Below are 12,558 nucleotides of genomic sequence, written 5' to 3' on the forward strand. Positions count from 1 at the left end.
CAGGGCCAGGATTCTGAGGATTTAAGAAATGGTTCAGGATGGGGAACACATGTATACCTGTGGCGGATTCATTTTGATATTTGGCAAAACTAATACAATTATGTAAAGTTTAAAAATAAAATAAAATTAAAAAAAAAATGTGCCCAGTTGCTAAATTAAGAAAGGAAGAAAAATAGCCTTTTCCTCCCCCACCAAAAACCCCCCAAAACTAATCAATAATACAGAGAGTGGTTCCTAATGTGTTAGCTACTTAAAATAGAAGCTAATTGGCTCAAATTTCCGTAACACAAACTTGATTTTCAAACAAAAGCAGGGCTATTGGTTGAGCATCTAATTAGTGGGGCTTCTCTGATAGCTCAGTTGGTAAAGAATCCACTTGCAATGCAGGAGACCCAGGTTCAATTCCTGGTCAGGAAGATCTGCTGGAGAAAGGAAAGGCTACCCACTCCAGTATTCTGGCCTGGACAATTCCATGGACTGTATAGTCCATGGGGTTGCAAAGAGTTGGATATGACTGAGCGACTTTCACTTTAGGGAGATCTTACAGTGTGAACAGGGCAGGGATACAGGAGTCTAATGCCAAGACCTTGAGGGAGAGGGTTCAGGCATTGGAGAGAATCAAGTACATGAAAAGAAGAACAATGTACTAACTGTGGGTGCCCCAAAGGTGCCCCAAAGGAAGTTATGAGATGCTAGAGAATGAATGCGAAGGACATACTAATAAGGACAGTCCTGATTTGCAGGACTGGAAAAGACCTGGAAGTGTGGCAATTTTAGATTCATGATGCATCTGTTATTGCTAGCAAACGCTAATAAAAAGAAATTCCAAAGTTGGTAGGAACTGCAAAATGAAATGTTATATTCACAGAAAATGTGTTACCAACAGAGTAAGGATAAATATACATGTGACCTGGTATATTTCCATTTTTAGGGGTTTGCTTCAAGGAATGGGTCTTTCTTTCTGGCAAAAATTATACAATGACTGTTCATAGCAACACTGTTTATATAACAGTGAAAACTTGGTAACCTTCTCAAATGTTCAACAAAGAGGAAATGATTAAAAATTATGACACAATTCAGCAGACAGAATTCTCTGTAGTCATATAAAACACTGAAAACTTAGTAACCGTCTCAAATATTCAATGAGGGGGAGATGATTAAAAAGTACGACACAGTTCAGAAGACAGAAATCTCTGTAGTCAATAAAAACAGACTGATATTTCTATGTAGAAAGTAAATTTGAAAGTGTATTCTCATTGGAAACATATACTGATAAGGAACACACATGGATTTGGAGGGAAATGGGTCATTCAGGCCTAAAGGCTCTCAGGTAATTTATTTCTATGCTTGAGTCAATTAAGTAAAAGACCAAGTGTGCTTCACACTGATGGGAGGTGCCAGCTTGAAATGCTGGTGCTTTCTCCTCTGTTGGCAATTTTCTATTCATGTAGGGTCTTCATACAGTCTTCCTGAAGAAGCAGAAATCTGGCCAGATCAGCAGACCACTGCATCCCCTGAGGCTAAAGTCTACAGTCTCTTTGTGCCCATTAAAGTTATGAAAAGCTATTCTTAATTACTCTGTCTCAAGATTTCTGGTGTTCAAATGCTACTGAACTCTCATCAGCTGTTTTTTCCCTGTGAAAGGATAGAAAATCAAGTTTTATTATGACTTTTAAACAACAGGAGATAAGTGAAATGAGCTTGTCTTTTTTTTGCTTATCATCAGAATTCACAAATATTGGCACATTATGCAAAATACTGAAAGTGTATCACTCTGATGACCCAAACCACATTTCAAAAGGCCCAAACCTGCCTTTTTCCATGCGAATAAAATCCGCTTCCTGATCCAGGAAGTTCTGAGTTATGAACATCCCTCAAAACAGAAAAAGTGGCCTGGAAATTTTAAAATAAGCAATTATATAAGTTCTATTAAACAAGGAACTATCTAGATTTCAAGGCCTCTTAGAGCTGGAATAGTCTAAAGTTCACTCCTTCACCGCCCAAAGTCCACTGCGGTCTTTTAATTAAACGTGACTCTGGATGAGGCGCAGTGATACACAAATACATGTTCCCACATCCCCTCAGGGCAAAGGCAGCATCCTCGGAAACCCATGAGCAGGAAGGCTCCCACTCTGCAAGCCCACAGAGTTATCAGAGAAGCAAAGATGCGAGAACTCCACGGTCACTTTTATATGGAAGACGAGAGCCAGAAAAAAATAAAAGGACATCTTGTCTTAAAACAGAATAAAACCTAGAAAGTATATACACAGGAGGAGTAAACACTGAAAAAGTAAGTTAGTGCAGCCACTATGGAAAACAGCATAGAGGTTCCTCAAAAAATTAAACATAGAACTACCCAATGATTCAGTATTTCCATTCCTGGGTATGTATCTGGGAAAACACTAATTTGAAAAGATACATGCACCGAATTTTCATAGCAGCAATGTTTAAAATGGCTAAGATATGAAAGCAACCCAGGAGCCCATCACCAGTAATTGGATAAAGAAGATTCCGTGTATACACACAATGGAATGTTACTTGATCATAAAAAAGAATGGAACATTGCCATTTGCAGCTACATCAGTGGACCTAGAAAATATTCTGCTTTAGTGAAATAAGTCAGAGAATGAAAAACAAATACTGTGTGATACCACTTATATGTGGAATCTAAAATATACAAACAAATGTATATAGCAAAACAGAAACACTCACAGGTACAGAAAACAAGCTAGTGGTTACCAGAGGGAACGGGGAGGGACAATTTAAGAGTAGGAGATTAATAGATACAAAATAATATACATAAACTAGATAAGCAACAAGGATATACTGTAAGCCCTGGGAATTATAACCATTATCTCATAACATATAATGGAGTATAATCTAAAGAATGAATCACTACACTGTATACTTGAAACTAACATAAATTGTAAATCAAGTGCACTTGAATAAAAACATAATAGAAACATGCCACTGTGCACACTCAAGAGCATGAGAGAAGGGAGCAGAAGCGAGCTCTCGATACCTGTTGGTTCCCAGTAAACCAGCTTTTGCAGGTCTGGCTGCCTGATTCTGTCTCAGGGGAGGGTCCCCAGAGCTGAGCCTCTTCGCAGCACAGTAGCTGGGAGGCTCCAGGTGGGCAGCTGCTCCGAAGCAATAGAGTTGGTTGTACATTTTGGTAGTCTTGATTTTAAAAAAATCCATTGTGATGATGAATTGATGACTTTTTAAGAAGAGAAACTGACATGTAGGAAGTAACACAGTGAGTCCATGTCACGAGCAACAACAGACCTGGTCCCTCTATCCCCAAGCCCAGGATTGGACCCATCACCAGCCAACATCCTTATCACGAGGTAAAAACCATGCACAACTATGGAAACTTGCTTTTCCAAACTTACAAAAGTATCTTAAAGGGCCATTTTATAATAACCAATTGGAATAAATGGGAAAAAAGTTTTAAAACCAAGGGATATAGGTCACAAAATGTCACTGAACGTGGTCTTTTCTATCATATTTAAATGAAAAGTGAAATTTATAAGTAAATTTAAAATCAAAACGGTAATGTGGCTTTGGAATTGTTTTTGGAAATCCTAACATAACCTTTAAGTATACAGGAGACACAATAACTTAACAGGCAGGAAAGACTTTACTGGCAAAAGAAATCCTGGTATAAATTAGATATGAAACAAAAGAGGAAAATTTATGTCCTAGGTCTGGTTCTGCTACTAAGTTCACCATTCATTCAACAGGTACATAACCACCACCAATTAATGCCAGACAGGCAACACCAGAGACTCTGAGAGAACAGCAGGAAATAAGGTAGACAGCAGTCCCTGATTTCATAAAGCTTAGAGTCTAGGAGGAAGATTGGTAAGAAAAAAACTGCATAACTACTTAAAACCTCATTACACAGATCATTAAAACAGGGTAATGAGAGAGAGAGTGACTGGGTTGCCTGAGACACCTCCCCGAGGTGGTGACGTTAAAGCTGAAATCTAAATGATGAGGAGAAGCAAACCATGGGAAGAACGTTCCAGGCAGAGGAAACCACTAATGCAAAATCATGAAAGTAGAAGATGCTTGGTTGCCCAGAGAAGAGTCTAGATTGTGGGGTGAAAGAGAAGCATGACAAGAGGAGGAAGGAAGGGAGTGAGGCCCAGACACTGGGGACTCTGCAGACCAGGGGTAAATGTTTGGTCTTTATTCTAAGTGGTAAAGAGCCATGCTGAAGGTTTTAAGTGCAAGGAGATCCAACCAGTCCATTCTGAAGGAGAACAGTCCTGGGTGTTCTTTGGAAGGACTGATGCTAAAGCTGAAACTCCAGTACTTTGGCCACCTCATGCGAAGAGTTGACTCATTGGAAAAGACTCTGATGCTGGGAGGGATTGGGGGCAGGAGGAGAAGGGGACAACACAGGATGAGGTGGCTGGATGGCATCACCGACTCGATGGACGTGAGTCTGAGTGAACTCCGGGAGTTGGTGATGGACAGGGAGGCCTGGCGTGCTGCGATTCATGGGGTCACAGAATTGGACACAACTGAGCAACTGAACTGAACTGAATGGCATCTGATCTGAGAAGATCACTCTGGCTGCTGTGTAAGGACAGCAAAATAAAGGCAGGGGGACTTGAGGAGGCTCACAGATGATCCCAGGTGAGAGGTGGTAGAGGCCTGGTCTGGAGAGGAGCCCACAGAGATGGAGAGACTGCTGTGTTCTGTAGGCAGTCAGCAGGACTTCCAGTGACTTGGATGTGGAGGTAAGAGGTGGAGAATAACCAAGGATAACTCCAAATCTTTGGTCTGAGAAGATGACAGCTGGTGGTACTACTTGTGAGACTGAGAGAGAAGTGACTTGTGGGAAGGGGAGAAATTAGGAGCTCTCTTATGGTCAAGTTAGATCTGACTGTTAGACACACACGGTAAGTGTGCAACTACTTGTTCAATTCTGGACTTTGGGGTAAAGGTTAAGGCTGGAGGTAAAGATTCGGAAGAAATCAGCAAACATGCGATTGGTAAAGGCATAAAAGTGAATGGGGTCACCCAGGAAAGTGAGTAGATAGAGAAGCGAAAGAACTGGAGACGGAGCCTGGGGTGCTCCTAGCTGATGGCTGAAAGAAGAGAGGCCAGTCAGGAGCTGCCACGAGGCAGGAGAACGTGGCTTCACAAAAGAAACCAGACCCCTTCAAAAAAAGAGGGTGACCAGCTGTACCAAATTCGGCTGGGTGGACAAGTAAAGTAACAGCAGACATGGAGCCACTGGGTTTGGAGGTGACGGGAGAAGGTGGGGACGGCTGTGTGACTGAAGAGGCCTAGGGAAAGAATGGGAGGTGGAAATGGGACCCACAACCAGAAACAATTTTCTAAGAAGCTGTGAGTTATGTTGTACCTCCAACACCCGAAAAACAGAATTGAGGTGAGGGCCTTGTTCATCTCTGAGTTTTTTCCAGCTCTAAGGCTCTGTGTCTGACTGCTACAGTGAACAGGTGGGTAGATGGAGGAGTGCGTGAGTGAATGAAAGATCACAAGGCTTAGAAGACAAAAAAGAGAAAGGAGCCCAGCACAAAGGCCCTGGAGGCCGATGTGATGAACTGCAAACGAAGCAACTGACAGGGGATTAGTCTCCAAAATATACAAACAGCTCATGTAGCTCAATATAAAAAACAACCCAATCAAAAAATGGGCAGGTCTGAGGAGACACTTCCCTGGTGGCTCAGAGGTTAAAGCGTCTGCCTCCAATGCAGGAGACCCGGGTTTGATGCCTAGGTTGGGAAGATCCCCTGGAGAAGGAAATGGCAACCCACTCCAATACTCTTGCCTGGAAACTCCCATGGTTGGAGGAGCCTGGTGGGCTGCAGTCCATGGGGTTGCTAAGGGTCAGACACGACTGACTGACTTCACTTTTCACTTTCATGCATCGGAGAAGGAAATGGCAACCCACTCCAGTACTCTTGCCTGGAAATTCCCTTGGCTGGAGGAGCCTGGTGGGCTGCAGTCCATGGGGTTGCTAAGGGTCAGACACGACCGAGCGACTTCACTTTTCACTTTCATGCATCGGAGAAGGAAATGGCAACCCACTCCAATGTTCTTGCCTGGAGAATCCCAGGGTCGGGGGAGCCTGGTGGGCTGCCGTCTATGGGGTCGCACAGAGTTGGACATGACTGAAGCGACTTAGCAGCAAGGAGACATCTCAACAAAGAAGACAATACAGATGGCCAAAAAGCCCATGAAAAGATATTCAACATCACTAATTATTAGAGCTATGCAAGTCAAAACTATTAATACAATGAGGTATCACCTCACATCAGTCAGATTGGCCATCATCAAAAAATCTACGAACGGTAAATGCTAGAGAGGGTGTGGAGAAAAGGGAACCTTCCTACACTGTTGGTGGGAATGTAAATTGGTACAGCCACTATGGAGAACAGTATGTAATTTCCTTAAAAACTAAAAATAGAACTACCCTATCACCCAGCAGTCCGACTCCTACACTTAGACCCAGACAAAACCATAATTGCAAAAGATAACAAGCACCCCAGTGCTTTCTGCAGCACTATTTACAATAGCCAAGACATGGAAGCGATTGAAATGTCCACTGACAGAGGAGTAGCTAAAGAAGATGTGGTACATATATACAAGGGAATATTACTGCCATAAAAAAATGAAATAATGCCATTTGTAGTAACATGGATGGACCTAGAGACTGTCATACACAGTGAAGTCAGAAAAAGACAACATCACTTATATATACAGAGCCAAAAAAAATATTACAAATGAACTTATTCACAAAACAGAGGCAGAGTTACAGATGTAGAAAACAAACTTATGGTTACCAGGGGGAAGGATAAACTGGAAGTTTGGGATTAACATATACACTCTATTATTGTATAAAGATAATTAATAAGACCTACTGTATAGCACAGGGAACTCTACTCAGTACTCTAATACTCTATACGGGAAAAGAATATAAAAAACAGTAAATATATGTATAACTGGTTCACTTTGCTATAGACCTGAAACTAACCAACATTGTAAATCAATTATACGCCAATAAAAATTTAAAAAGACAAAAATAAATCAGTCTAAAGCACTTTAATCACAATAATCACCTCAGTGTATATGAAACTGCTGATCGCAGAGAAATGATACAAAGCAGTTGGGTTCTGGAATTAGCCTTAGTTCCTGTCTTGGCTAAGATTTACTGGCTCTATGGTTCAGCCTACTCAGGAGACAGAAACCACAGACTAAGGTTTAATATAAATAATTATTAACCTATTACAAGGGATTCACTACCAAGGGGAAAGAGAATTCTAAAGAATATGCCAAGGCTGAGGGAGAAGAGCCAAGGAAGAAGGGCTTGGACATGGGGGAGCCACCGGTCAGGCCAAGAGTCAGACCTCATGAGCTGGGGTGGGGTGGGGTGTAGTCCCTGGACTGGGGAGAAGCCCGCTGGGCTGCCCAGGCCAGACTAGTTCACAGTCAGGTGGCCGAAGCCAGAAGCAGACTGTCCTCTGGGTGCTGACAAAATTCCCCAGGAAGCTGTCTTGTGGGGGAAGGTGGGGAGCATGCTGTTGAAATGAGGCTAGATGGGGGCGCCAACTGGAGTCCCTGAAAAGCTGCCCCCACTGGGTGCTGCTGAGTTAATGAGAAAGCCAGCTAGGCCACCCTCAAAACACTCCGGGGAGGTCTCCTGGGAGTTACTGCTGAACTCGCCAGGAAACTGGGGTACCCCTCGATTCAGCAGGCGTCTTTCTGCTTGGTCACAGGGAAGTCAGCTGGGGTGCCCACAGCTCTCGTCCGGCACCTCGCCATACCATACACTCTTAGGGCACTCTGAGACTCCAAGAAGGGTTCCCTAAACTTCAGGGATTCTGCATTCCTCCCGTGAACACTTTGCTTTTGGCTCAATTTGTTCCTTTTGGAAATAGACTGATCGGACCACTTAATAATCGGACACATCCTAAGTTATGAATTCCAAAGGCAGCTGCAAAAACTCACACCATCAGACACTGTGAATCTCTTCCAGAACTGTTTTCATTTCACCATTTAGTCATGTCATTCTTCAAAATGTCGGAACCCAGTGAGTTCTAGGCAAGTTAACAGTGTAAAGGCATTTCTGTCTCCAAGATCTGTTGCATTCTCCAGTTTTGATTCTCAATGCTGGGACTTTGTTTTAAAAAAAAATCACTCAGAAATGCCCTTCTGTGCCTTGAAGCTTTGGGGACAATTTTAAAGTCTTATCATTAAGAGAGTACAACCTACAACAAGCCTACAAAAGCAGGCCATCTGGGGTTCTTAGAGATGACCTTGAACTACGGTACAACTCAGTACCTACCTTCAGCGAGTTTGCATGGCCTGTCATTAGGCTGCACTGAACAAACAAAATTTCAACACTTCAGCTTCTTCCCAGCACCCTCCAAGGTGGTAACAGTGGTGACGGTTACACGCAGAAGGAAAAACAAAGACCACGCTCCTGATGCCTTCTTTGACGCATTCAATTCAATAAAAATGATGCTAACCTGTGAAGCCCTCAGACACTCCTGATGAGTAATTCAATGGAAGCCAAGCCTCCCCTGCAAATCGGGGCACAGATGACGCACACTTTGAATTTTTCCTTTTTTGCCCAGTGCTCCCCTGGGAGCAGACAGACCCAGCCTTTCCTTGTTTAACCCAATTCGGGACAGAAGATGATTGTCCTCATAGTTATGTTTGCTTTTAATTACATAAAGCTTTTTGTTTGAGGGACAGAAGGAGGTGACTAAGCGTCTCAGGTATGCTCCACTAAGAAGAATGGCATTTGGTCCAAGGCGCCTCCTGGATGGATCATCACACAGGTCTCTTCTGGATCAAAAGAGCTGGGACCTCAGATCAAGCATTTGGCAAAAGTTCAACCAAGGAGGGAAAAAAAACGGCTGACAAAATTTCTTTGCAGATCTTCCCTCACAAGTGTACACTTCCTCTTCTTAATGTCTTTTTTTCCTTTTTCTTCATTTTTTTGTTTTTATTTGCACACATGCTACCCTCTGCACCATTCTTCCTCACACTCAAAACTTTGAAATTACCACTTCTACACCGCCCCCCCCCATTTCCATTACTTGTAGTGAAACAAGAGCCCCCATCCTCTTCTCCTCCTCCAGGATGTTTTTCTGTCTCTTCACCTGCTGATAGAGTCCTAGGGTCCCCAGGGAGTTTTCTTGCCCAAGTGTCTACCCCAGCATTGGGATGAGATGCCAGGGAGAAACTTGAAGAAGGTTCCCCTTTGAAGTGTGAGGCCCTATCAGACACACATTCCTGGGGGCCAGGATAAACATCCTGGGACAGCAGGTGAATGTGGCTCCCATGGCACTTACTAATATGTAGAAGAATTCCTCCAGAGAGGTTTCCAGAATCTGGAGTTTGGAAAGAGCAAAAAATGGTGAAATAAAAGACTGACTTATATCACAAAAAAATGGGCCAAAGAACTAAACAGACATTTCTCCAAAGAAGACATACAGATGGCTAACAAACACATGAAAAGATGCTCAACATCACTCATTATCAGAGAAATGCAAATCAAAACCACAATGAGGTACCATCTCACGCTGATCAGAATGGCTGCTATCAAAAAGACTACAAGCAATAAATGCTCGAGAGGGTGTGGAGAAAAGGGAACCCTCTTACACTGTTGGTGGGAATGCAAACTAGTACAGTCACTATGGAGAACAGTGTGGAGATTCCTTAAAAAAGTGTAAACAGAACTGCCTTATGACCCAGCAATCCCACTGCTGGGCATACACACTGAGGAAACCAGAATCGAAAGATACACGTGTACCCCAATGTTCATCGCAGCACTGTTTACAATAGCCAGGACATGGAAGCAACCTAGATGTCCATCGGCAGATGAATGGATAAGGAAGTTGTGGTACATATACACAATGGAGTATTAGTCATTAAAAAGAATACATTTAAATCAGTTCTAATGAGGTGGATGAAACTGGAGCCTATTATACAGAGTGAAGTCAGAAAGAAAAACAGCAATACAGTATATTAATGCATATATATGGAATTTAGAAATATGGTAACGATGACCCTATATGCGAGACAGCAAAAGAGACACAGATGTAAAGAACAGTCTTTTGGACTCTGTGGGGGAAGGCTAGGGTGAGATAATTTGAGAGAATAGCATTGAAACATGTATATTTATCATATGTGAAATAGATTGCCAGTCCAGGATTGATGCATGATACAGGGTGCTCAGGGCTGGTGCACTGGGATGACCCAGAGGGATGGGATGGGGAGGGAGGTGGCAGGGGGGTTCAGGATGGGGAACACATGTACACCCATGGCTGATTTATGTCAATATATGGCAAAAACCACTACAATATTGTAATTAGCCTCCAAATAAAATAAATAAATTTTTTAAAAATTTCAAAAAAGATTGATTTATATCAATGTTTTGTACACTGGCTGTTGTCAATAACTTCATCATGTCCAGACTAGCCCAGACAATGTGCTTCCCTGGTGGCTGAGTGGTAAAGAATCTGCCTGCCAATGCAGGAAATGGGTTTGATCCCTGGGTTGGGAAGGTCTCCTGGAGGAGGGAAGGGCAACCCACTCCAGTATTCTTGCCTGGGAAGTCCCATGGACAGAGGAGCCTGGCAGGCTATAGTCCATGGGGTCGCAAGAGTAGGACACGACTTAGTGACTAAACCACAGTGACAATAGACAAATCATGGTATCACAAGAACAAGGGATGCTATCTTTAGATTCTGTACAAGATTTCTCTAGAACGTCTGGAAACAAATCATGCTGTAGCCTAGAATCATAGAACAATGAGGCACCAGTTGAAGCTTAAAGGAAGTGGTTTTAGGACAAGAAAGCCATCATATCGATGTGAAACATGCCTGAAAAACTCACCACCCTGAAATAAGGTGGAGAAAAACAAATACTGTCTGATGTCACTCATGGGGAATATAAAAACCTAATAAGCAAAAACAAATGAACAAATCAAACTAAACATAAACAAACATATAGATACAGAGAAGAGAACAGTGGCTCCCAGGAGGGAAAGGATGATGTCGGGGGAGTGAAAAAGGATTTTGAAATGTGGTGTTGGAGAAGACTCTTGAGAGTCCCTTGGACTGCAAGGAGATCCAACCAGTCCATCCTAAAGGAAATCAGTCCTGGGTGTTCATTGGAAGGACTGATGTTGAAGCTGAAACTCCAATATTTTGGCCACCTGATGCAAAGAGCTGACTCATTTGAAAAGACCCTGATGTTGGGGAAGATTGAAGGCAGGAGGAGAAGGGGACGACAGAGGATGAGATGGTTGGACGGCATCACCAACTCAATGGACATGAGTTTGGGTAAACTCTAGGAGTTGGTGATGGACAGGGAGGCCTGGATGCTGCGGTTCATGGGGTCGCAAAGAGTCAGACATGACTGAGCGACTGAACTGAAGTGAAATGGATGGTGATGGATGGAAACCTAGTTCTTGGTGGTGAGCACACTGTAGGGTAGACAGAAGTAGAAATATAATGTTGGACACATGAAACTTACATAATGCTACAGATCAGTGTTACCTCAAGAAAAAAAGCGAAAACTCACTACCCTTGAGGAGTGCAAGAGCTGGTCCAAAAAGGTGTGGACAGATCCATGCAAGTATCAGTAAGTCAATAACAGACACACTGTGAAAAGGTCAAGTTTCCGACACTAAAGTTTCAGAGGACAGCTAAGACCTTCCACACCCTATATTCTTAGTGACGACAGAAGAAATAAAGTGAACTAATCATTCACATACATACAGACATCTCACTGGAGTTATGATCTGGAGTTAACTGATCAGCTGCTGGCTCAGCATGAGCTGCTGTATAAACGGCCTTATGTATAAGCACATCCTCCAGCAAAATGCACGCCAGGACTTACACCACCCTTTCCCGACCTTTGACCCATGTCAAAGCTGACCCAGGGTACAGGGACCCACTGCCCTGCCCGATCCTGCACTCAGTCATTCCAACACCCTGATCTTCAGACTTGTGTGCTGGCCACTTGGCTCCATCAGCATTGCTAAGGGTTTATATAAATACAAATCCACCCAAGAAAGGAAAAATATTTCCCCTTTTCCTGCTTTGGATAAAGTTCTAGCAGACTTGGCTGAGGATTAGACATGCTTCGCAGATCAAAGTGCGCTAAGGGGAGGAGAGGGAGAGGAGGAACGGAGCCCAGACCCAGCTCTGGCCTGCCTGCTCTCAAGATACAAGTCAGGATCATAAAAAGCCCCCACGCTGCTGGGCTGGAGTGCTTTCAAAAGGTGACTCTTTATTTGGATAGCCTGTCAGCTACTTCTTCCTGGAAACGGTTCCAGGCTCAGAGGAGTGAATGCAGACAGTTTCATAAAAGCCTTCAGGCTAAAACGGTTTCCCTCCAACTTGAGTTCTCCTCTCATCTGAAAAGGGGAGGAACCTTTAGGACCTGAACTGAAATTTGAAACAGTGGCCAGGCCGCCTTGTCAAAGTCGACCTGGTTTTGAAGGACAAAGGGAGGAATCTGAAGTCCTGAAGAACAGTTGGAAATTGTATCTTACCT

At 43.2% G+C, this 12,558-nt stretch overlaps 1 protein-coding gene across 9 annotated transcripts in view; it reads right to left on the bottom strand.

Annotated features, from left to right (window-relative positions):
- The window catches only part of MFHAS1 (multifunctional ROCO family signaling regulator 1), a 112,812-nt gene that overhangs the window by 20,014 nt on the left and 80,240 nt on the right, over positions 1–12,558 (bottom strand). The gene's annotated exons all lie outside the window — the stretch shown is intronic.

This window comes from Bos grunniens, chromosome 27, assembly GCF_055505025.1.
Source record: "Bos grunniens cultivar Pamir isolate PY7600 chromosome 27, Bosgru_T2T1.0, whole genome shotgun sequence".
NCBI lineage: Eukaryota > Metazoa > Chordata > Mammalia > Artiodactyla > Bovidae > Bos > Bos grunniens.